Source organism: Medicago sativa, chromosome 7 (assembly GCF_051527215.1).
Source record: "Medicago sativa cultivar Bolivia chromosome 7, Bolivia_mono, whole genome shotgun sequence".
NCBI classification, from domain to species: Eukaryota; Viridiplantae; Streptophyta; class Magnoliopsida; order Fabales; family Fabaceae; genus Medicago; species Medicago sativa.
Genome location: NC_140755.1, coordinates 36,050,146 through 36,076,171, shown reverse-complemented (window position 1 = coordinate 36,076,171; position 26,026 = coordinate 36,050,146). Strand labels below are relative to the sequence as shown.

At 37.0% G+C, this 26,026-nt stretch overlaps 2 non-coding genes and 2 pseudogenes across 2 annotated transcripts; 2 read left to right on the top strand and 2 right to left on the bottom strand.

Moving 5' to 3' along the window:
• Positions 1-14,065, bottom strand: part of LOC146905956 (uncharacterized) — a 29,218-nt pseudogene extending 15,153 nt beyond the window's left edge.
• Positions 10,541-10,647, top strand: LOC146905957 (small nucleolar RNA R71). The gene has a single exon (XR_015020945.1). It is a non-coding gene; the product is annotated as a small nucleolar RNA R71 (small nucleolar RNA).
• Positions 14,066-21,650: 7,585 nt separating the features above from the next.
• Positions 21,651-21,757, bottom strand: LOC146905955 (small nucleolar RNA R71). The gene has a single exon (XR_015020919.1). It is a non-coding gene; the product is annotated as a small nucleolar RNA R71 (small nucleolar RNA).
• Positions 21,758-22,271: 514 nt separating this feature from the next.
• The window catches only part of LOC146905951 (uncharacterized), a 35,440-nt pseudogene continuing 31,685 nt past the window's right edge, over positions 22,272-26,026 (top strand).

Here is a 26,026-nt window from a genome sequence, read left to right as displayed (position 1 = left end):
TCAAGTTTGTTAGGAATGGTAAGCTTGTCACTGTACATGGTGAAGAAGCGTATCTGGTTAGCCAAGTGTCATCTTTCTCTTGTGTTGAAGCAGGGTCCGCTGAAGGGACGTCATTCCAAGGCTTGACTGTTGAAGGTGCAGAGCCCCGGAGAGCTAGTGCTAGTATGGCTTCATTGAAAGACGCCCAGAAAGCTGTTCAAGAGGGGCAAGCTGCTGGCTGGGGCAAAGTGATACAGATTTTGGAAAACAAGCGTAAAGAGGGCCTTGGGTTCTCCCCGACCTCAGGCGTTTCAACAGGAACTTTCTATAGTGCTGGGTTTATCAATACTATTGTTGAAGATGCTGCTGAAAGTAGTTGTGTGCCTACGTTTGTTGTACCATGAGGCACTGTGAGAAATTGGGAGGCCATTGATGTTCCTTTAGTCATGCATGCTTCCATGTAATGTGTCGTGTTGCTCATGCTTTTCTTTGTTTTCAAAATAATAATCCTTTCGCTTTGCCCAAGGCGAAAGTGATATCCTTGTAAGGGCATGTTTGTTTCGGCATTGCCGTTATCAATAAAAGTTGTCGTCTTTTCCGCGACTCTTTGTTTTTGTACTTTTTAGTGCCTTTTTCATGGAAATAATGGTAATGCCAGAAAGAACCAAAACATCTGTATTTTCTTATTAATTTCAAAAATCTGCATGAAAAACATTTTTCTAAAATCATCCCAATCATATTATGCAGATTGAACCACAATAAACCCGTTGAACACAGTGACCCTATGGTTCCTCCAAATTTTGAATTCCCTGTATATGAAGCTGAAGATGAGGAAGATGATGAAGAAATACCATGTGAGATCACTCGACTGCTTGAGCAAGAAAAGAGAGCCATTCAGCCTCACCAGGAAGAGATTGAGCTTATCAACCTGGGTACTGAAGAGAACAAGCGAGAGATCAAGATTGGTGCTGCACTTGGGCCAGAAGTGAAAAAGAAGATTACTCAGCTTCTCCATGATTATCCAGATGTCTTTGCTTGGTCCTATGAAGATATGTCGGGTCTAGATCCCAAGATTGTGGAACATCGAATACCGACAAGACCTGAATGTCCTCCCGTCAAACAGAAATTGAGAAGGTCCCGTCCGGACATGGCACTTAAGATCAAGGCTGAGGTGCAAAAGCAAATTGATGCGGGCTTCCTCATGACAGCTGAGTACCCTGAGTGGGTTGCCAACATTGTACCAGTACCAAAGAAAGATGGGAAAGTTCGAATGTGTGTTGATTACAGAGATTTAAATAAAGCCAGTCCGAAAGATAACTTCCCACTGCCTCATATTGACGTGCTTGTTGACAGTACTGCTCAGTCTAAAGTGTTCTCTTTTATGGATGGTTTCTCTGGCTATAACCAGATACGGATGTCACCAGAAGATAGAGAAAAGACGTCCTTCATCACTCTGTGGGGAACGTTCTGTTATAAAGTGATGTCGTTCGGCTTAATAAATGATGTTGCTACCTATCAAAGAGGTATGACTACTTTGTTTCATGATATGATTCACAAAGAGATCGAAGTATATGTTGATGACATGATTGTGAAATCAAGTGATGAAGAGCAGCACGTTGTGTATTTGAAAAAGATGTTTGAAAGATTAAGAAAGTACAAGCTGCGGTTGATTCCTAACAAGTGTACATTCGGTGTAAGATCTGGAAAGTTGCTAGGCTTCATTGTCAGTCAAAGAGGCATTGAAGTTGATCCTGACAAAGTCCGAGCCATCAGAGAGATGTCGGCCCCTCAAACAGAAAAGCAAGTCAGAGGTTTCCTCGGACGCCTGAATTACATTTCAAGATTTATATCTCACATGACCACTACCTGTGGACCAATTTTCAAATTGCTCAGAAAGAATCAACCTGTTGTATGGAATGATGAATGCCAGGAAGCTTTTGATAGTATCAAAGAATACCTGTTGGAACCACCTATCCTTGTCCCGCCAGTGGAAGGAAGGCCTTTGATTATGTACCTGTCAGTGTTAGATGATTCTGTGGGTTGTGTTCTCGGTCAACAAGACGAGACTGGAAAGAAAGAACATGCTATCTATTATCTGAGCAAGAAGTTCACCGACTGTGAGACTCAGTATACAATGCTTGAAAAGACTTGTTGTGCTTTAGCTTGGGCTGCCAAACGCCTACGTCATTATATGGTGAATCATACAACTTGGTTGATATCTCAAATGGATCCAATCAAGTACATCTTTGAAAAACCTACTGTTACTGGAAAGATTGCACGTTGGCAAATGTTGTTGTCTGAATATGATATTGTGTACAAAGCTCAGAAAGCAATCAAAGGAAGCATCCTTGCTGAGCATCTTGCTTGTCAACCTCTTGATGATTACCAGCCGATCAAGTTTGATTTCCCCGATGAAGAAATTATGTATTTAAAAGCAAAAGACTGTGAAGAACCACTGATCAATGAAGGGCCGGATCCCAATAGCAAATGGGGATTGGTATTTGATGGTGCTGTCAATGCTTATGGTAAAGGGATTGGAGCCATTATTGTAACTCCGCAGGGGCACCACATTCCTTTCACTGCTCGAATCACTTTTGAATGCACAAACAACGTGGCTGAATATGAGGCATGCATCTTGGGCATTGAAGAAGCCATTGATATGAGAATAAAGCACCTTGACATCTATGGAGATTCTGCACTCGTCATTAATCAGATAAAAGGTGAATGGGACACTCATCATGAGAAGCTGATCCCTTACCGTGACTATGCAAGACGTCTGTTGACATACTTCACCAAGGTTGAGTTGCACCATATCCCTCGGGATGAACACCAGATGGCTGATGCTCTTGCTACTTTATCCTCCATGTTTCGTGTGAACCACTGGAATGATGTGCCCGTAATCAAAGTGCAGCGTCTTGATAGACCCGCTCATGTGTTCACTATTGAAAATATGCCAGATCAGGCTGATGAAGATGTGAATGATAGAAAACCTTGGTATTATAATATCAAACAGTTCTTGCAGAGTCATGAATATCCACCTGGTGCCTCCAATAGAGATAAGAAGACCTTGAGAAGATGGGCTAGTAGATTCCTTCTGGACGGCGAAATTCTATACAAGAGGAATTATGACATGGTCTTGTTGAGATGTGTTGATAAACAAGAAGCTGAGAAATTGATGCATGATGTACATGACGGTACCTTTGGGACCCATGCTACAGGTCACACTATGTCAAGAAAACTGTTAAGAGCCGGCTATTACTGGATAACTATGGAGCGTGACTGCTACAGACATGCCAAGAAATGCCACAAGTGTCAAATCTATGCTGATAAAATTCATGTGCCTCCACATGCTCTCAATGTTATATCTTCCCCATGGCCTTTCTCTATGTGGGGCATTGACATGATTGGAAGAATTGAACCAAAAGCTTCTAACGAACATCGTTTCATTCTAGTGGCAATTGACTACTTCACCAAATGGGTTGAAGCTGCTTCCTATGCAAATGTGACCAAGCAAGTGGTAGTGAAGTTTATCAAGAATAACATCATCTGTCGATATGGTGTTCCCAACAAGATCATCACTGACAATGGTTCCAATCTGAACAATAGCATGATGCAAGCTTTATGTGAAGAATTCAAGATCGAACATCACAACTCTTCTCCTTATAGACCTCAGATGAATGGTGCAGTTGAGGCCGCTAACAAGAATATCAAGAAGATTTTTCAAAAAATGGTCACTACTTACAAAGACTGGCATGAAATGCTACCTTTTGCCTTGCATGGTTATCGTACTACGGTGCACAGTTCAACCAGGGCAACACCTTTTTCTCTGGTATATGGTATGGAAGCAGTTCTCCCTCTGGAAGTGGAGATTCCGTCTCTTCGAGTGATCATGGAAGCAAAATTAACTGAGGCTGATTGGGGTCAAAGTCGGTATGATCAGTTGAATTTGATAGAAGAGAAACGCATGGATGCTATGGCTCATGGACAGTTATATCAAGTGCAAATGAAGAATGCGTTTGACAAGAAAGTCCGACCTCGAGAATTCAAGGAAGGTGAACTTGTAATGAAAAGAAGGATAAGCCAGCAACCCGACCCAAGGGGCAAGTGGACGCCTAACTATGAAGGTCCTTATGTTGTCAAGAAGGCTTTCTCTGGTGGTGCTCTGATCCTTACACACATGGATGGTGTTGAACTTCCGAATCCTGTAAATGCCGATATAGTCAAGAAATACTGTCTAAAAAGAAAAGAACAGCATGGTAGGTCGAAAACCCGAAAGGGCGGCCTAGGCAAAAATGCGCTTCCCGGTGGATTGAAAACCCGAAAGGGCGATCCAGGCAAAAGTTAGGGACATAAAAAATGAATATGAAAAAGCTTGCTGAGATTGTACGCAACTCAGGCAAGAATGAGCGTCTCGATGGGCCGAAAACCCGAAACGGCGGTTCATGCAAAAATGAGATTGATAATAGAAGACAAGTAACTATATCTGGAAAATCAAAATCACCCCTTGGGGCATCTGCAGCTGTCAATGATCGTCTTCATCAGAAGCTTCTGTGCTTGTGAATTCAAAATTTCTATGAAATGTAGCGGTCATCGTGTTCAATGTACCACCAACCAATAAAATTACCATTTTCCAAGCTTTGTAAATCCGTGGAGTTATGCCTTTGGCTGGCTTTCACTCTTCCACATCAATTTGAGCATGTGCTATTGTTTGAAACTCTATCTTCTTTCTACTTTCAATGCTATATACAAAATACTTTCTTTCTATTTGATAATGTCAATGTCTGAAACAAACATCTTTGAAAATTGAAAAATCTTTTCCGTCTATTTTGAAAGCAAACCTGAGCAATAGGGCACATTCAAGAGAATCATGCATGAATAAATGAGTGTCAATGTCTATTCCAATACGTGTTACAAGCAGGTTGTTCCCCAGGATGATCTGTGGTCAATGGCAAGAATGAAAAAACAGAAAAAATTTGAAAAAATGCAAATAAAAAGCTCGCTAAGTCGACAACCCGGAAGGGCGACTTAGGCAAAAATGAGCACCCCGCTGATTGACAACCTATGAAGGCAATTCAGGCAAAAATGGGGCAATGAAAAGAATCTTTTCCCGATGAATCGAAAACCCGAAAGGGCGGTTCAGGCAAAAATAGGATTGAAAAATAAAAGAAATGAAAGAACGAAAGAATGAAAAGCATTGACCACAGATGCGAACATCCAACGTTTACCCAGCACTGACACGCCTAGCAATGGCGACTTGTATCAAAGAATCTTCCAAGGTTCCCTCTTCTGCAAGTTTTGTATATGTGATGTGATATTTTGTCCTCAGCCATGGTTTCGATACGTTTCTCAACGACGATCTATCCAAAGAGATTTTCCATGTGTATGTTATAGCGCGAGCCACCACGTGCCCAATCTTCCAATGTTTTGTCTGTCTCTGTGAAACTTCTCTGTCAAACTACAAACCAATCATACGTTTCAAGCATTCATACATGCATAATCATGCATACATTCGACGATGTTGTTATACCATACATACATGTTGCATTCCCAATTCCAACTTTCAATTTAACTCAATCTCAACTTTCAATTCAACTCAATCTCAACTTTCAATTCAACTCAATTTCAACTTTCCAATTCAATGTCTATGTCTCTATTAAACTTTCAATTCAACTCCATGTATATGGCTATGTCTCTGACTATTTTCAACTTCCAATGTCTCTTTCAATGTCAACTTTCAAATTCAATTCAAATCAATGCTAATCCATTCTCAATTTGTTTTTGGGCCAACAATAATGGTCATGTCTATCTTCAATTTAAGTCAATGTCAAATTACCCTCAATTTGTATCTTGATTAAATCAAACTCCCAATTTGTATCTTGCTATATGTCTTGTTATTGGTCAAGCGGCTAGTTCGATCCAAAGAACAGCTTGTACCTGTCTACATGCCTATGTTTTTGGTCAAACGACGAGTTCGATCCAAAGAACAGTTTGTACCCTGCTTATGTTTTGTTATCGGTCAAACGACAAGTTCGATCTAAAGAACAGTTTGCACCAACCTACTTGTTGTGATATTGATCAAGCCGCAAGTTCGATCCAAAGAACAGCTTGTATCAACTTTTTGTCTATGACTCCAGGTCAAATAGCAAGTTCGATCCAAAGAACAGTTTGTACCTGTCCATCTGTTTGTGTTATTAATCAAGCAGCAAGTTCGATCCAAAGAACATCTTGTATCAGCCTTTTGTCTATGTCTCCGGGCCAAACAACAAGTTCGATCCAAAGAACAGTTTGTCCCTGCCTATCTGTTTGTGTTTTCAATCAAGCGGCAAGTTCGATCCAAAGAACAACTTGTATCTATCTATATGTCTATGTTTCCGGTCAAGTGACAAGTTCGATCCAAAGAACAGCTTGTACCTGTCCTGTATTTCTATTCCCAGTCAAGCAGCGATATGGACAGCTTGTACTCACCTTCTGTTTGTATTACATGGTCAAGTGGCTAGTTCGATCCAAAGAACAGCTTGTACCTCCCTTTTGTCCCTTGGTTTGTCTACCCTGTCAATGTCTACCTAGATCCCCAGTGATATGGCATGCTCTGCAGACTCCAGTTGATTGTCTTGCATTCATAATTAAAATGTTGCATGGCATTCATGTCTTTGAAAATCTGAAAACGTATTTTTATGTCCAAAAACAGTGCAAATGTTAATATTTAAGTATCTTCGTCCCGTCAAATCAAAGACTTCGTCTCTTGACCCTCCGGACAAAGAAACTTAAATAGGGGTAGCTGTTATACCCTAATTTTGGACCTAAAAATACTAGCTCAATTCTTCTTTTCTTGCATTTCAAGTCATCCAAAATATTTTTCTTGCATTTCAAGTCATTTGAATTTGCCCTTGATCAATTGCATCTTTCTCTGCATCTTATTTCAATGTTATTTGCAAAAGTCATGAAGAAGGGTATTTTAGTCATTTCCTGCATTCAAACTCATTTTAGTCCTTGAAAATTGTTTGAGTCTTTCCAATTGGTTTGAATAAAGTCTTGTTTTAATTCCATGTCAAAATCCATTCCAAAATTGCATTTGAGTCATTTTGGGTCAGTTTAGCCCCTAGGGGCATTTTAGTCATCTCCTATGTTAAAACTCCTTTTAATCCCTAAAAATTGTCTCTGAGTCCTTTCAATTTGTTGTATAAGCCTTTGTTTCAATCCCATGTAAAAATCCATGTCAAAAATTGCATCTGAATCATTTTGAGTCAGTTTAGTCCCTAGGGGCATTTTGGTCATTTCACATGAAATTTTGGCAGAGAGAGGTTACTTTGAAGTACCTCATTTAGTAGTTGGTTCATTTTAGTCCTTTTGTGCTTTTTATTAGTTTCACTTTACGTTGTTTACAATTTACATTTTTACCCAATTTTATTTTAATTACATTTTAATCCTCAAAGTCTTATTATTTGCATTTCAGTCCTCAAAGTTTTTATTTTTTGCCCTTTAGCCCCATTTTTCATTTCAAGTCCTCTGAGTGGTTCAAGTTGTTTTTTTTAGTCCTTTGACAGTTTACATCTTAGTCCTCAAAATGTTTTAATTTCATTTTAGTCCCTTTTCCATTATTGCATTTTGGTCCATGTATTTTCAACAATTGCAGAAAGGTCCTTAGGTCCTAAAACTCAGCAAGGCCGAGTTAGTTACAAGTCCAGACAGGTGTCAACAGTCCATTGGCTATCAACATCACACTTGGCAGCCTATATAAAGGCCATCTCAGCCACCGCCACAGTAACAATTCCATTCACAAAGTGCCAACTCAACAAACACAATTTCCCATTCTCTCTCTTCTCCCAAGGATCAAAATCCTAATTGTTTCCAAAAATTGCCAAGAACACAAAGAACATTCACGAAACCCTAACTTTACCAGAATCAAATTTAAGCCAAATTGAAGCAATCTCTTCGCAGTTCTCAGAGATTCACGTTTGAATCTTCATCATCGAACTAGAAAAACTGCAATACAAGCACAAATTCAAAGAATTCGTACGATCACAGTGAGAGAAGTGAGAAGAAGAGAGAATCGAAGCAAGTTCTGAACCAGTGAAGAAGAAAGAGAGAAGAACACCGATTTATTTTCGGTTCAAACTTACCAGAAGCTCTCAGGGATCTTTTTGTTCGAATCTCCAAATCAAAACCAGGTAATCACCAAGACTTCTTCGTTTTTCATCGCAAAAGCTCAACGAAGGTCTACAAACGTAAATAAACGGTGAATCGAAGCAGATTAACGAGTTCTTAGACTTGTTCTTTCAAAGAACTTTGAAAAGATTCGAAAAAGTTTGAAACCGAAACCCTAAAATGTAGATCTACGAAGATTCACCGTTTATTTTGAAAAACTAAGTTCATATTCGTAATCAGCATGAAAAACAGAATAAGTTAGGGTTTAGATCCATGAAGATCAAAGATGTTTGAAGTGTTGCCGGAATCTGGAATTCACGGCGGTGACAATGAAGATTCCGATGAATCTTCATCGTCTCCATCCGTTTCATTCCAGAAACCGGCGGTGGAGAGATGAACACCGGTGAAAAGAGAAGTGAGAGCTTCTCTCACTAGGTTTAGATTAGAGAGAGAAAGAAGAGGAAGAAATGAACTGGACCGGCCTCTGTATGTTTATATAGAGGCCTGGACTGGTTCGGTTCGTTCTGGTTCACCTCTTCTCTATCTCAACCGTTGGATCTAGGTTTGATCCAATTGGATCAATCCAACGGTCCCTGTGCTTCCCTGGTGATCGAGAACCATTTCCCTCTGGGCCTGGGCTTCTTTCTTCGTTTTCCTTTTGTTTTTTTGCTATGTACACCTGTATCTTGCTATCTGAACCCCTATGTTGTTTAATTTTCATGCAAAAAAATCCAAAAAAATTACCAGTGCATTTCTTGATGTTTCTAGTTGTTTTTGATGCTTTTTACATGTTAATGCTGACTTGAGAAATATGCGAAGAATATTTTTGTCTCTTGTTAGTTTAATATCGTCTATTTTTACTAAAACTTTGTGAAAATTGCTAAAAATAACTCCTATGTGTTTCTTGATGTATATGTGATGTTTTGTGATGATTTTACATGATGAAGGATGGATAAAACATAGGTGAATTTCCTTGTGTTTGTTTTGGTGCCTTTTGTCAATATTTGTGAAGTTTTTTTGCATGATTTGATTCCAATACTTTGTCTCATAATGATTGATGCTTGATGAATAAATTTTGTGATGTGTTTGTCCTTGATTTATGGTATTTGGTACTGTTTGTGATGAATGTTGTTAGTTTCTTGTTTTACAAGTCATGTAAATATTGGCTTGTGAAAATAAAGGGTAAAAATATGTCTATGAATATGTCATAACTCTTGGCTTGATATTTCTTTGTGATTCTCATGTCATGGCTGAAATAAAAACCTTTGAAGATTGTCATGATATGGGGATTATGGGTCATATACTTGTTTAGATTTTATGATAAATTTTAGGCATATCTTTGCCACTTTTATGTTAAGATTTTGTGACCATTTGTCAAAGTTTTTTAGTGTTTCTTCTTGCTTATAATTTCTATTCTATCATGCCTTATGCTACTAACCCTTTCATTTCATGTTTCATTCATCCATGAGCATTTCATCCTCCATCTTATATTATTAGTTCCTTGTTTCTTGCACTTTAAATTTTGCCAAGACTTAGCATGTAAAGCTTAGGGACTTTGTAATTTCTTTTATGCAATTTAAATTCTTGCAAGACCATAGAATGTAAACTAGGGCATATGTAAAGGACAATGGACTCTAATGATGTACACCGACACAAGCACCGACACATGCACACACACGTCACATGGATACTTTAGATGTATGTTTAGGGAATGTATGCTTTAGATGTATGCTTAGGAATCACGATACTTAGAAAAATTCCCTTTTCAAAAAAAATATGAACAACTTCACTCAAATAACTTTCTAAATAAACTTTGGGATCAAAATCCCATTGATTTTCTCTTTATTTTCTTAAACAAAAACCTTAATGGATTCTAATAATACTTAGACTTTCTTTTGCAAAATGACTAATTCAACTTCATATTTTCACAATCTTATGCCCTTGAGGCCTCTCTCTCTCATTCTTCAAAATTCCCTTTTTCGAACTTAAAATCAATCAACCAAAAACAAAAACATTTTTTGTGGAAGAGAACTACATGGAGTTTGATCCCTTAAAAGGGTATGTAGGCAAGAAGTCAAAACTTCTCCAAGTCCAATAAAACGAAATTCAAACATCTTCTTCTCCCTCCAATTCTTGACTTAGTAAACCCTTAGGTGTAAATATCATTTTTCAAATAGCATTTAAAAATAAAGCGCGCGCGTAGAAAGTAAAGACGGTTCCTATAGGATACTATAGTTGTTATGGGTGCCTAACACCTTCCCGTAGCGGAAACAACTCCCGGACCTTGATTCTCAAGGGTTTTTCTTATTTTTCCCTTCCCAAGAAAAAATGAGATATCAAAGGTTAAGAAGGTTCAAACTTAATCAATGTTTGACACCCGAAAAACCAAGATAAAACAATAATTAACCATTTCTCCAATCCATGGTGGGAACAAAGTCTAAGAATTTCCTTGAAACGCTCCCACAAGTCATAAAGAGACTCCCCTTCTTTTTGAGTAAATTGATAAAGCTTTGCCCTTAGTCGGCGATTTTAGATGGGGGAAAGAAGCGGGCGAGGAATTCTCGCCTCATTTTATCCCATGAGGTGATGGAACCAACTCTTAGGGAGTGAAACCAAGTGAGAACTTTATCTTTTAGAGAAAAAGGGAAAAGATGTAGTCTTATGGCTTCTTGGTTTGCTTTATAAGTTACAGTGAGTCGCCAGAAAGTTGAGATATGAAGATTGGGATCCATGTCAGGGGATCCCGAAAAATGATTTTGTTGCACCAAGTTAAGTAGGGCAGACTTAATTTCAAAGTTTTCACCCTCAACCGTTGGATACACAATAATAGCACATGGCTCTTCCGTTGAAGGAATCGCATACTCTTTAAGAGTACGTTCTTCAGCCATGTCATTATTATTTTTGTGCTTTCCAAAAAGTTAACGATGAAGAAAGAAAAGAAAAGAGTTAAAGAAAAGAAAGAGAAAGAAAAAGAAAAAGAATTCTAATCACTAAGAAAAGTTAATCAAATTAGTTAACTCCCCGGCAACGGCGCCAAAAACTTGATAGGATAAACCGCAAGTGCACGGTCTATCGAAGTAGTAATAAAAAGAGAGTATCCTCCAACAGAGTTGTTTAATTTAATTAACCTTTAGAGAATGATTAGAGGAGAAGAAAGATTATAAAGTTGAGAGTTCAGTTGATTGAAAGTAAATAATAATAATAACAAGAGCCTTGGGATTATTGGTTCATCCTAATGACAAGTCCTTCACTAGCCAAAACCTTAACTCATAATTTCATGTTTTATACCTAATTTCTAAAAACCGGTTTCCCTTTAGCCCCTCACCTTTCCGACCAAGTCCAGTGAGAGTTTACCTCTAGCAACCAAACCTATTTCGCTGATTTGATTACTAGAAGAAGCTTATAAGGATTGAAACTACTCATGTCTCAAGAATTGCAAAGACTATTTCACTGCCTTTGCAATTCTTGTCTAAATTCACTTGTTCCAATATCAAAGCTCCGCTTTCGCATTATGAATTGATATTTGAGATGATGAATTAACAATTATCAAACCCTCCACTTTCGTTTCCACAGTTTGATAATTGTTAATTCATGTTTAAACGGTGAATTTAGATTAGAAATTAAGGTTACATGGAATTAGGGTTAAAGCTTGGTTCGATTAGGGTTATGTCATTAGACTTATCCAACAATCCCAAGACAAGAGAAGTCTACTCACTCATGTTCATCGTAGACATGGAGAAGAAGAGAGAAAGGATAAAGTAAATAACAAGAAAGTAAAGAAATAAAAAGAGAACTTTATTAAGAAAACAACTGTCACTTATTGAATTCCAAGAAATAAAGATGAATGTTTGTGATGGAGGCTACTCTATTTATAGTTTACATTCAACTTAAAATCTAAGCAACTACATGGGCTTTTTGGTTAAACTAAAATAGAGTAGCTTAAGTCCTAAGCAAAAGCAGCAAAAGGGTGCTCTGGGGGGTGGCACGGCCGTGCCACATGTTGGCATGGGCCGTGCCAAGCTTTTGACTTGGGGGAATTATATTTTTTCTCCCGAATCTTCGTATTTTTGCTCCGAATCAGCTCCAGACTTCTTTCTTTTGCTCCAAGACTTAATCCATCAAATATTCATTCCTGAAATATAAAAATATGCAATTGAAGTAAAATAGCTCAAAAAGGAAACAATATTAAAATAAAATCAAATCAAATCTAATTAAAACGAAACTAAATAATATATAAAAACTAGCTAATTAATGACTCATCAGTAATCATCAACAATAACTAATCCATATTTACTTCGATATAAGGATACAGTGCTAACTGGTCCAAATAAATCAATATGAAGTAATTCTAAGGGACTGGAGGTTGAGACAATGTCTTTTGTTCTAAAAGATGATTTCACAATCTTCCCATTCTGGCATGCACCACAAAGTGCATCTGAATGATAGTCAATGTCTGGTAGGCCTTTGACAAGTTGTAACTTACTAAGCTTAGAGAATAATCTCCAGTTAGCATGTCCCAACCTTCTATGCCACATCAATTTCTTATCATTCACTGACAGAAGACAAATTACCTTCTGATCAACCAGTTCAGAGAAGTTAATTTTATAGACATTTTCCATCCTCTTTCACTTGAATACTATGGACTTGTTTTCTTTGTTGATTACTGTGCAGTTGGTCTTTTAAAACATCACATCATAACCATTGTCACAAAACTGACTAATACTCAAAAGGTTATGTTCAAGACCATCTACCAACCACACATTATTAATTGAGATAGAGGAGTTACCAATAGTTCCTGTACCAATGATCTAGCCAAACTGGTTGCCTCCAAACTTCACATTTCCTCCTTCTTTCATTGTGAGGGTGAGGAACATAGACTTCTCTCCTGTCATATGCCTTGAGCAACCGCTGTCTAGGTACCATGATTTTTGCTTTTCCTTTGCTCTTAGACATATCTGCAGTATTGACAATTTCAGATTTAGGTACCCATTGTTTTATGGGTCCTTTCAGGTTAGTACTAGAAGTTTTACTCTTCACTTCTTGTACCTTGTGTTGTAAGTTTGGTAGCTTCTGCTTAATCATTACCTTAGGTTTAACAACCTTTGGTTTTGATCCCAGGAGCTGTAACTGTTTCGTTCTTCTGAAACTTAGACTTCAGGACCTCAGATTCACGTTTCAACAAACTTTGAGGAACAGGTTCTGATCTCTTCAGAATCCTGATCTTTGAAGTTTTAGAATTAGAGTTTATTATTGCTTTTGGCTTAGAGTTCTTTGGCTTTGAAGTAGTCTTAGCCTTAGAGCTGGAAGCTTCAGGTTCTGACTGAACCACAGTTTCAAACTTAGCACCTTCAGGTACAAAGAAGGTTTTCAATCCTTCCTTGATGCATTCACAAAATGCTTTGAGACTGATTTCATTAGGTTTCCCTCCTGAAAATCCAATCCCTTTGCCATTGTTTCTGTAAATGTTGTAAATCATTGAAGCAACTTTGCTTCTGTCAATACCAGATATAATAAAATCCTCAAGTGCAATTTCATGTTTGCTTAAAGACATTTCATTACATTTTTCCTGTAGATTCTGACAAAGATACTTGAGCTTCTCTTCATAAGTTTTACAAATGAAGTCAAAGCCTCTAAGTCCTTCTTCAGAAGCTTTCAGATCCAATAGAGTTGATTCTTGTTGTTTCATTAGATCAACATATTTTTCTTTTAAATCTTTCAACTCATTGGTTCTCAGTTCAAAATATGTAAGAAGTTCTTTAAGAGACTCAATAAGTTCTTCTCTGGGAATTTTAGAATATACCTCATTTTCATCTTCAGAGTCTGAGTTAGGATCTGCTTCTGAAGCCTCAGTAGCCACTAACCCCATAACTACCTTAGCATCTTCTTCAACTTCTTCCTTTTTAGACCCAGATTCACTATCCAAATCTTCCCAGGTTGCCATTAAACTCTTCTTAATCTGCTTTCTGAATTTCCTTGTGTTGAAACTTGATTTCTTTGACTTATCCTTTGATTTCTCCTTCAGAAGATCAAGGCAATCAGCAATGAAATGTCCAGGCTTCTTACAGTTGAAGCATCCCTTCTGATCTTCTTTCTTAGAGCTCTTGTAGCCACCTCTCTTACTCAGAAATTTCCTGTTCTTCCTTGCCAAATACTGAAGCTTGTTGGAAAGTATAGCCATCTTCTCAGTAGGATCTTCATCAGAGTCTCCATCAGGTGACTCTTCTTCAGATTCAATAACTTTAAAAGCTTTTGATGACTTCCCTTTAGATTGTAGAGCAATAGATTTACTCTTCTTAGCATGTTCATGTTCATTTAGACTTATCTCATGAACCTTGAGAGAGCTGACAAGATCTTCAACACTTAAAGTGTTTAAATCTTGAGCATCCTCAATGGCAGTAACCTTAGGTCTCCATCTATCAGGCAAGCTTCTTAGTATCTTGCTAACATGATCAGAAGTAACATAACTCTTCTTCAGTATTTGTAGTCCAGAGACTAGGGTTTGAAATCTTGAGTACATCTCCTCAATAGTTTCATCATCCTTCATCTTGAACAACTCATATTGATGAACCAGCATAAAAGCTTTTGCTTCTCTGACTTTCTTGCTGCCTTCATAGTTTGTACAAAGAGAAGCAAAAATTGTCTTAGCAGTGGATTTGTCACTCATCTTCATATACTCTGCTTTAGGTATAGCAGTGACAAGTGCTCCTCTGATAATATGATGTTTCTTGTAAATTTTCTTCTGAGTAGGAGTATGTTTCTTTCTATCAACAACAACTCCTTCTTCATCAAGGACCAAGTCACCAACACCATCCTCAAGTATGTCCCATAGTTCTTCATCTAAACCCATGACACAGCTGTAGAAGTTGGTTTTCCTCCAATAAAATTCTTCAGGATCTCCATTGAACTTAAGAACTTTTCCAGAGTTAGATTTCTTGTTGTCACCATAATCATATGGAACAACATTGTTGTTCGAACTGCAGGAATCACCAGACATGTTTTTCTCAGATCTTTTTCTGTTACACTATTAAGTGTTAAGACAACAGACCAAGGCTCTAGATACCAATTGAAGGTGATAAAAACACAAGAAGGGGGGTTGAATTGTGTTAGCTTTTTCTTCGTTTTCTCCTAAGTTGAAAACACTGATCAGAAGCAAATAAAGTTCTGCTTCAGAAGTAATGTTCAGGAGTAACTTGCAGCGGATAAAAATAGAGAGCGAGAAGGAAGAAAGACACAAAGCAATTATACAGGTTCCTTCCACAACCCGGAAGTAGTCCTGTCCCCTTTGCACTTCCAAGCAGAGTTCATTATAATGTAATATCTGATTACAACTGCTCACTGCTAAACCTAGCAAGAGACTTCAAACTGCTCAAGCACAACTGCAAGAGACTTCCTATGCTCTTGAACACAATCAAGAGACTTCTAATGCTCAAGCACAACTGCAAGAGACTTCTAATCAAACAGAATTACAAAGAAAAATGTTTGAGTTTGAACACTTGATATACAATCAGTGGTGTTCATAATAAAAATCAGATACAGACTCTTAAGATTCTAGAATTTCTAAGATATGAACTTTGAAAAAGAAATTCTAAGTGAACTTTGAATGTAGAACAATTTCAGCAGAGTTTTGGCACATGTAAATTGTTGTTGAGTCCTTGCCAATCTCTAAGTCTTCACTCCTTTATATAGAGGTGTGAAAGAGACGTTGTGAATTGCCAGCACATCAAAAAGAGTCGTTTGAAACTTTGATCAATCACCAATGATCTTTTGCCTGATATGGTTGTTGTCCTATGAAGGATCAATTTCAAATCCATTCCCATTGTGAAGGAACATCGTTGCAGGCAGAGCTATTTTTTCTTGTCTTGTAGCAGAGACAAAAACAGAGTAGTGGAGGTAGTGGTTGTACACTTCGTACAATTGTACTTTGTCAACGCTCTTTAAAGAGCAAGCATCCAATGCCTTCAAATCCTTTCAAAATGACTGTTGCTTCACTCTTCCAGTCTTCTGCAATGCTTAGCGAGTTTAAATCCATTGAACAGCCCTTGAAGCTTTAAGTTTTGCATCTCCTGATGAACTTCAGCTTTTGGTGATGAACTTGCTTCTGATGAGATGCTTCTGATGAACTTGCTTCTGATGACGTCATTACTTCAGGAGCATTTTGACTTCAGGCGCACTTCTCTTCAAATGCTTTAAGCTTCCTTTTTGTTGATTCCTTAGCTCTCTTTTGTTCATCCAGAACCTATTTAAGATGTCAAATTTTGTCTATGGTCCTGTACACTTGAAAAAATATTTGCTTATCCAATTGACGATTTTTAATACCTTGTTATCATCAAAATTCTCAAGGTTTATTTTGTTCCAACACCCACAACCAAATTCGACAACTTAGCAAACAACTTCTTCTCTTTCAAGATGCGCAACACAATCCTCAAATGCTCAGCTGCTCCTCCTCCAACTTCGTATACACCAAAATATCATTTATAAACACCACCATAAAACGGTCTAGAAAAGGATGAAATATTCTATTCATATATTCCATGAAGACACTTGGCGCATTAGTCGCCCCAAATGGCATCACATAATACTCATAGTGTCCATACCTTGTTCAGAACGCAGTTTTGGACATATCTTCCGCCTTTACTCTTATCTGGTGATATCCTGTCCCCAAATCAATTTTGCTAAACACCTCCGCACCAACCAACTGGTCCATCAAATCATCAATCCTCGGGAGCGGATACCGATTCTTAATCGTCACCTTGTTCAAATGCCGATAATCAACACACAATCTCATGCTACCATCCTTCTTCTTAACCAACAACAATGGTGCACCCCACGATGAAACACTCGGCCTCATAAACTGCTTTTCGAGCAGTACTTCCAACTGCTTCTTCAGCTCACCCAACTCTAATGCAGACATCCGATACGGCGTAATCGAAATAGGACTAGTTTCTGGTACCAAATCAATTGCAAACTCCACTTCTCTCTCCAAGTGTAAGTCGGTAATGTCATGGTGAGTCAATAATTAGTCAGTTTTATTATAATATTTAGTTCCGTTTTAATTAGATTTGATTTTATTTTATTTTAATATTGTTTCCTTTTTGAACTATTTTACTTGAATTGAATATTTTTATATTTCAGGAATAAATATTTGATGGATTGAGTCTTGGAGCAAAAGAAAGGAGTCTGGAGCTGATTCGAAGCAAAAATACGAAGATTCGGGAACAAATATATAATACCCCCAAGTTAGAAGCTTGGCACGGCCCGTGCCAACATGTGGCACGACTGTGCCACCCCCCAGAACACCCTTTTGCTTCTTTTGCTTAGGACTTAAGCTACTCTATTTTAGTTTTACCAAAAAGCCCATGTAGTTGCTTAGATTTTAAGTCAAATGTAAACTATAAATAGAGTAGCCTCCCATCACAAACAATCATCTTTATTTCTTGGAATTCAATAAGTGACATTTGTCTTTCTTAATAAAGTTCACCTTTTTATTTCTTTACTTTCTTGTTATTTATTTTATGCTTTCTCTCTTCTTCTCTATGTCTACGATGAACATGAGTGAGTAGACTTCTTTGTCTTAGAATTGTTGGATAAGTCTAATGACGTAATACGAATCAAACCAAGCCTTAAACCTTAATTCTATGTAACCTTAATTTCTAATCTAAATTCACCATTTTAACATGAATTAACCATTATTAAACTGTGGAAGCGAACGAGGAGGGTTTGATAATTGTTAATTCATCATCTCAAATATCAATTTATAAAGCGAACGCGGAGCTTTGATATTCGAACAAGTGAATTTAGACAAAGATTGCAAAACATGAGAATAGTCTAGCAAACCTTGAGACATATAAAGTTTCGAGCTTCAAGGATTCCAAGGGCAATCACCCATGAGAATACGTGTGGTTGTTGGAGGAACACACTCATCGACTTCGAGAAAAGCTTTGATACGCTAAAGAGAAACTTGTCTTTAGAAATTAGGACTAACGTAAAATTATAAGTTTAAGGGTTTGTTTGTGAAGGATTCTTCATTACGATGAACCAATAATCCCAAGGCTCTCTTTTTATCATTGTATTTCTTTTCAACCAACTGAAACCCTCTACTTTATAATCTTTCTTCTCTTCTAATCTTCCTCTAAAAATTAATTAAACTGAACAACTCCCTGTCGGAACATACTCTCTTTTATTACTACTTCGATAGACCGTGCACTTGCGGGTTGTCCTATCAAGTTTTTGGCGCCGTTGCCAAGGAGTTAACTAATTTGATTAACTTTTTCTTTGTGATTAGAACTCTTTTCTTTTCTTTTCTTTTTCTTTTTCTTCCTTTCTCCACCATTAACTTCTTGGAAAGCACTAAAATAATAACGACATGGCTGAAGCACGTACTCTTAAGGAGTATGCAATTCCTTCAACGGAAGAGCCACGTGCTATTATTGTGTATCCAACGGTTGAGGGTGAAAACTTTGAAATCAAGCCTGCCCTACTTAACTTGGTGCAGCAAAATCAGTTTTCGGGATCCCCCGACGACGATCCCAATCTTCATATCTCAACTTTCTGGCGACTCAGTGTAACTTATAAAGCAAACCAAGAAGCCATAAGGCTGCATCTTTTTCCTTTCTCTCTAAAAGATAAAGCTCTCACTTGGTTCCACTCCCTAAGAGTTGGTTCTGTAACGCCCTCCTTTTTATTTAATTATTTTAATTAGTTTTAGAATATATTTATATATTTATATGATGTATATGAGGGATATATGATTTGTTGAGATTAGATGTCTTTTTATAATTTAGTTAATATATTTTGTTGAGCGATATTTTGTTATGTTATATGTTGGTATTTACTAGCATAATATATTTGTTAATTGTTATAGATATATATTTGTTATTTGGTGTATTATTATATATTTAGTAGAGAAATATTATTTATTAGAATATGAGGATTATTAGTGTGAGTGGATTTGGGGGTTAGAATAGAAAGAAGAATAAGTTGTTGGGCCTAAATAGATTTGGGAAGAATATTTTAGTATTATAAATAGAGAAGCTTAGGTTGGAAAGAGTTAACCTAAAACCGCTTTTTGGAAAAGAGGAGAACAAGAAAGAAGAGAAGAGAAGAGAAAAGTCAAGAGAAGAGGAGAATACCTTAAGAAAGAAGAACGCTGCTGTTGATTCAGGAATTAATCTAAGGTGAGGGTGAGATTATCTTGCATTAATATTAAGTTGTTAAATCATTAGATTACATCTAACAAGTTGGGGAGAGTTTGTGAGAATTTGAGAATTAGGGTTTTTAGAGAGATTTGATGATTTAGATAATGAAAACTTGTTGAATTGATATAGAAATTGTGTACAGACCTTAGATAATCCATAGGATGATTATTGGAAGTAGTTTTGAGGTTAGCACCATGAGATTAGGTGAAACTTGAAGAAAATCTGCATTCTGCCCGAATTTTGATATTAAACCTGGTATTGATCGGTGCGGAATTGGTCTTAGGTGTAAACACAAAAGTGTTGTAGGTATGGATGTTAGCTTTCTAATGTTGTTGGTCTTACGTCAAACCGATTTATAGAACTTGAGTTATGGTCAAATTACTACACGTAGGTCACAGTGAATTTTTATGGACTTTCAGCACAACCTTTCCGAATTTAAAATGAAAACTGGTATTGATCGTACATAATTGGTCTTAGGCGTAAACATGAAAGTTTTAGATAATTTTGTTAGCTTTCTAGTGGCTTTAGTTTGACGTGAAAATGATGTTTGGTCTTTGAGTTATGATGAAAATACTACACGGAGGTCTTAGCAAAATTGTACGGTGACAACATTCTCTGTTTCATGTTTTTGCGTTTTGTTCATATGTTTCTGTTTTGAATTGATCTTTGTTGTAAACATGAAAGTTGTTGATATTTGTGATATCTTTCCAGTAGCTTTAGTTTGACATGAAAATATGTTGTGGATAATTTATTATGTTTTTACAAAGATACATAGTGAATTATTGTCGATGTTTAAATACGATGTTATATGAAGTTGTTTATGATTGATGAATATGATGTTTTAAGATGTTGTTTATTATCATTTGATATTGTTATATTATGATATGACATGAATTATTTATGTGATCCATATGTTGTCAAGATGCTAAGATGTTAAGATGTTAAGACGTTAAGATGATAAGAGTTGTTAAGTCGTCGAGTCGTTATAAAGCCATCAAGTTGTTAAGATGTTATGTTGTCAAGATGTCAAGATGTTAGGATATCATAGATGTTCATGAAGTTGTCTAAGTTGTACGAAAGTTATGTCATTGCATTAGAGTTGTGTCGTTGCATAGTCAGAGATGGGGGCTCAATGCCCGACAGGTCCTTTATGACCTTAGAGATGGGGGCTTAATGCCCGACAAGTCCTTTATGGCCTTAGAGAAGAGGGCTTAATGCCCTGGTGGTACCACATGCATAATGAAGATGTCTAAGATGATTTAAGATGATTTGAGAAGTAGAAGTTGCATAGTTGAGTCGAAGTTGTTAAGACGTTGAGATGTCAAGTTGTCAAGTTGTTAAGATGTCAAGTTGATAAGTTATTAATGAAGTGCTATGATGAATGAAGACGAATGATTTATGATAAGATGTTATCTGAGTTATAATTATGTTGATATATGAAGTTGATTACGAATTTGATTATGAAGTTGTTTTCGGTAATGCTATGTTTTGATAATAATACTTATGTGAAATTACATGATGATTCTTATGATTATATTTGATATTAGGTGTTAATGCTTATAAATAATGTTTGATGAAATGTGGTGACGTTTGTGATTAATATTGATGCTATGTGATGATTGTTGGAGACTATTATTTGATGTTATATGATGATGTTAAGATTAGTAATTGATAATATATGAAGATGTTTATGATTAGTATTAAGATAGTTTTACGACCAATATAAGAAGATTAATGACACTAGTTAAGGAAGTTTAAGTTGTTAAATATGATTAATGAATTATAAGATGTTTAAGTTGTTGAATGTACTTTATATGATTTATATGCTTAATATTATTGTTTGAGAAATCTCACCCCTCTGCTTGGAAATGTTCCTCTTCGTATGGGTAACTTGCAGGTAACCAGGATTAGTTGCGGTCGTGAGTGGACTCCTCACAAGTGTGTCTTAGGTACTCTGATACGTAACGGGATGGGATTATGTCTTCTATTTCTATTCCTTACGTATTACTTATGGATTTTTATGAATAAATGTTGAACAAGACTTGAGATTTTTATGATGAGGCCTTCGTGTCAAAGACTTTTTATGTTGAATGAACTAATTCCGCTGCGAAGTTTTGAATTACTTATGTTAAATGATTTTGAAGAATAAATTGCTATTTATTCAGTTTATGAATTTTTAAGAAGTGTAGCATTCCGTTAAAGTTGAATTACTCTGATTTTTAATTATGAAATTTTTACGTTGGGAAAACGGGGTGTTACAGGTTCCATCACCTCATGGGATCAAACGAGGCGAGAATTCCTCGCCCGCTTCTTTCCCCATCTAAAATCGACCGACTAAGGGCAAAGCTTTATCAATTTACTCAAAAAGATGGGGAGTCTCTTTACGATTCGTGGGAATGTTTCAAGGAAATGCTTAGACTTTGTCCCCACCATGGATTGGAGAAATGGTTAATTATCCATATTTTTTACAATGGTTTGTCATATGCTACTAAAACCTCTGTTGATGCAGCTGCAGGTGGTGCTCTAATGAACAAGGATTTCAAGATAGCTTATGCCTTGATTGAAGACATGGCTCTAAATCTCTTTCAGTGGACCGATGAGGAAATCGTTGCAAATTCTTCACCCTCCAAAAGGGAGGCAGGTATGTACGAAGTTTCTAACTATGATCACCTTGCTGCTAAGATTGATGCACTAACCCACATCTTTGAAAAACTAAATGTTAGTGCTATCACTTCTACTTCTACATCTCCTTCTTGTGAAACATGTGGTATATCTGACCATTCTAGCATTGAATGCAAACTAAGAAGTGTTCAACAATTAAATTTTATTCAAAACAACCAAGGGGTAAGTTTTAACCAAAATCTTCATAAAAATCCCTTTGATCAAAAAACAGCACCACCTAGTTATGCAAATATTCAAAGAGTCATTTAAAAGTCTAAACTTGAACTTTTAATGGAAAATTATCTTCTTAATCAATCCGAACAGCTTCAGGAGCTTAAGGATCAAACTAGAATTTTGAACGACTCTCTTGCTACTCTTACCTCAAAGATAGATTCCATCTCCTCTCACAACAAAATCTTAGAGACTCAACTCTCCCAAGTTGTCCAAAAGATTAGCCAACCTAAAACTAAAAAAATGAATGCTATTACACTTAGGAATGGGAGGCAACTAGAGGACCCCGTAAGAAAAGTCAAGCCTAATGAGGTTGAGAAAGAGAATAGCGAACCACAAGGAGAGGAAACTAGGGTAGAAAGCGAAAAGCCACAAGGTGAGGAAACTACACCACCCCCCTTTAAGCCAAAAATCCCCTTCCCGCAAAGGTTTGCTAAGTCTAAGCTAGATGAGCAATTTAAGAAATTTATTGAAATGATGAATAAGATCTACAATGATGTGCCCTTCACCGAGGTTCTAACTCAAATGCCTACCTATGCCAAATTTTTAAAGGAAATTCTTTCTAAAAAAAGAAAAATTGAGGAGTGTGAGACAGTGAACCTTACTGAAGAATGTAGTGTCATCATCCAAAATAAATTGTCACCTAAGCTTAATGATCCAGGAAGTTTTTCCATACCTTGTGTAATAGGGTCCGAAATAGTGAAAAAGGCAATGTGCGATTTAGGAGCTAGTGTCAGTTTGATGCCGTTGTCTCTTTATGAAAGGTTGGGAATAGGGGAACTTAAGTCAACAAGGATGACCCTATAATTAGCAGACCATTCCGTTAAGTACCCAGATGGAATCATAGAGGATGTCCCGGTCAAAGTAGGAAAGATATATGTCCCCACTGATTTTGTTGTGATGGAGATGGAGGAAGACAACCAAGTACCAATTCTTTTGGGAAGACCCTTCCTTGCCACCGCAGGGGCCATAATTGATGTTAAGCATGGTAAGTTGGCATTTAATGTTGGTAAGGAAACTGTTGAAATTTAACTTGCTAAACTAATAAAAAATCCTTCCATTAAGGACTCTTGTTGCATGTTAGATATAATCGACTGTTGTGTGAAAGAATGCTCATTAGCATCAACTACACATGATGGTTTGGAGGTATGCTTGGTAAATGATGCAGGTACAAAGCTAGAAGGAGATGCCAAAGCTTACGAGAAGTTATTGAATGAAAATCCTCCTATGGAAGGTTTGGGCTTGGAAGAACTAATGAAAGAAGAGCCAGCCCCTCTACTGAGGGAGGCACCAAAGGTAGAGCTTAAACTGCTTCCACCAAACTTGAGGTATGAATTCTTGGGCCCTAACTCAACTTACCCTGTTATTGTGAATGCAAGCTTAAATGAGGTCGAAACTGAAAACGTGCTTTATGTACTCAAGAAATATCCTAAGGCTATAGGCTACACCATCGATGACATTAAAGGAATAAACCCCTCATTATGTACACATAAGATACTACTTGAGGAGGACTATAAGCGCTCCGTTGAACACCAAAGAAGGTTAAACCCTAACATGAAAGAAGTTGTGAAAAAAGAAGTTTTAAAACTCCTAGATGTAGGTGTTATATATCCAATTTCTGATTCTAAATGGGTCAGCCCCGTTCAAGTAGTACCTAAAAACGGTGGTCTCACAGTTATTAAAAATGATAAAAATGAATCCATTGCAACTAGAACCGTCATAGGTTGGAGAATGTGTATTGATTATAGGAAGCTTAACAAAGCAACTCGTAAGGATCACTTTCCACTCCCTTTTATAGACCAAATGTTAGAAAGGTTATTTAAGCATTCACATTTTTGTTATTTAGATGGTTATTCTGGATTCTTCCAAATACCTATTCACCCTAATGACCAAGAGAAAACAACTTTCACATGCCCCTTTGGTACTTTTCCCAATAGGAGGATGCCTTTTGGTCTTTGCAATGCTCCCGCTACTTTTCAAAGATGTATGATGTCTATTTTTTTCTGATTTTGCTGAAAATATAATGGAAATTTTTATGGATGATTTTTCTGTGCATGGATCTAATTTTGATAATTGTTTGACTAACCTAGAAAAAGTTTTGGAAAGATGTGAGCAGGTAAATTTAGTGTTGAACTGGGAAAAGTGTCACTTCATGGTAAGAGAAGGAATTGTCTTAGGACACTTGGTCTCTGAACGGGGTATAGAGGTAGACAAAGCTAAGATTGAAATTATTGAAAAAATGCTACCTCCTAATTCGGTCAAGGAAGTAAGAAGTTTCCTAGGGCATGCGGGGTTCTACCGCCATTTCATTATAGATTTTTCTTCAATTACTAAACCACTAATAAGCTTGCTCCTTAAAGATGCAGATTTTGTGTTTGATGATGCATGCCTAAAAGCATTTTGCAGGTTAAAAGAAGCTTTGGTCAATGCCCCAATCATACAACCACCGGATTGGAACTTACCTTTTGAGATAATGTGTGATGCAAGTGACTATGCAGTTGGGGCGGTGTTGGGTCAAAGAAAGGATAAGAAGATGCATGATATATACTATGCAAGTAAGACCCTTGATGGGGCACAGGTAAATTATGATACAACAGAGAAGGAACTGTTAGCAGTAGTCTATGCCATTGACAAATTTCGGCCATACTTAGTAGGATCAAAAATCATTATTTACACAGATCATTCGGGAATAAAATATTTGTTAAATAAAAAAGATGCCAAACCGAGGTTGATCCGATGGATTTTGCTCCTCCAAGAATTTGACCTTGAAATAAAAGATAAAAAGGGTACTGAAAATGTTATGGCTGATCACTTGTCCCATCTTAGGGAAACTAATGAGAATGAGTTGCCTTTGGATGATTCTTTCCCGGATGACCAACTCTTCTTATTGGCACAAACTAACACACCTTGGTATGCAGATTTTGTTAATTTTCTTGCAGAAGGCGTACTACCACTTGGATAGAGCTACTAACAAAAGAAGAAGTTCTTCCATGATCTCAAGCACTACTATTGGGATGAACCTTACCCCTTTAAAAGAGGCTCGGATGGAATCTTCAGAAGATGCATTCCTGAAAACGAGGTAAGTAGTATTCTAAACCATTGCCACTCCTCTTCCTATGGTGGCCACGCCAGTACTCAAAAGACTTCTTTCAAAATTCTTCAATCTGGTTTCTGGTGGCCATCACATTTCAAAGATGCGCATCGCTTCATTTCTAAATGTGACAAATGTCAACGCACTGGTAACATTACTAAAAGAAATGAAATGCCTTTAAACAACATTCTTGAAGTTGAAATTTTCAATGTATGGGGTGTTGACTTCATGGGACCTTTCCCCTCTTCTTTTGGAAATCAATACATATTGGTGGCAGTTGACTATGTGTCCAAATATGTTGAGGCCATTGCCTCCCCCACTAATGATGCACATGTAGTCATGAAATTTTTCAAAAAAATTATCTTTCCAAGGTTTGGAGTGCTAAGGGTTGTAATAAGCGATGGAGGGTCTCACTTCATATCTAAACATTTTGAAAAACTTTTACAAAAGTATGGAGTAAGACACAAAATTGCAACACCCTATCACCCAGAAACTAGTGGACAAGTTGAGTTCTCAAATAGACAAATAAAAGCCATTCTTGAAAAAACAGTTTCTAACTCTAGGAAGGATTGGTCAAGTAAGCTTGACGATTGTAACACCCTATTTCTATTAAGCGGTAAAACGCACGAATACATCAGAAATATTCTAGAAATAGATGCTACGTCTCAAAATAAAACCAATTAACGTCATGCATATATATAATATTTCAACGGTCACAGCGGAA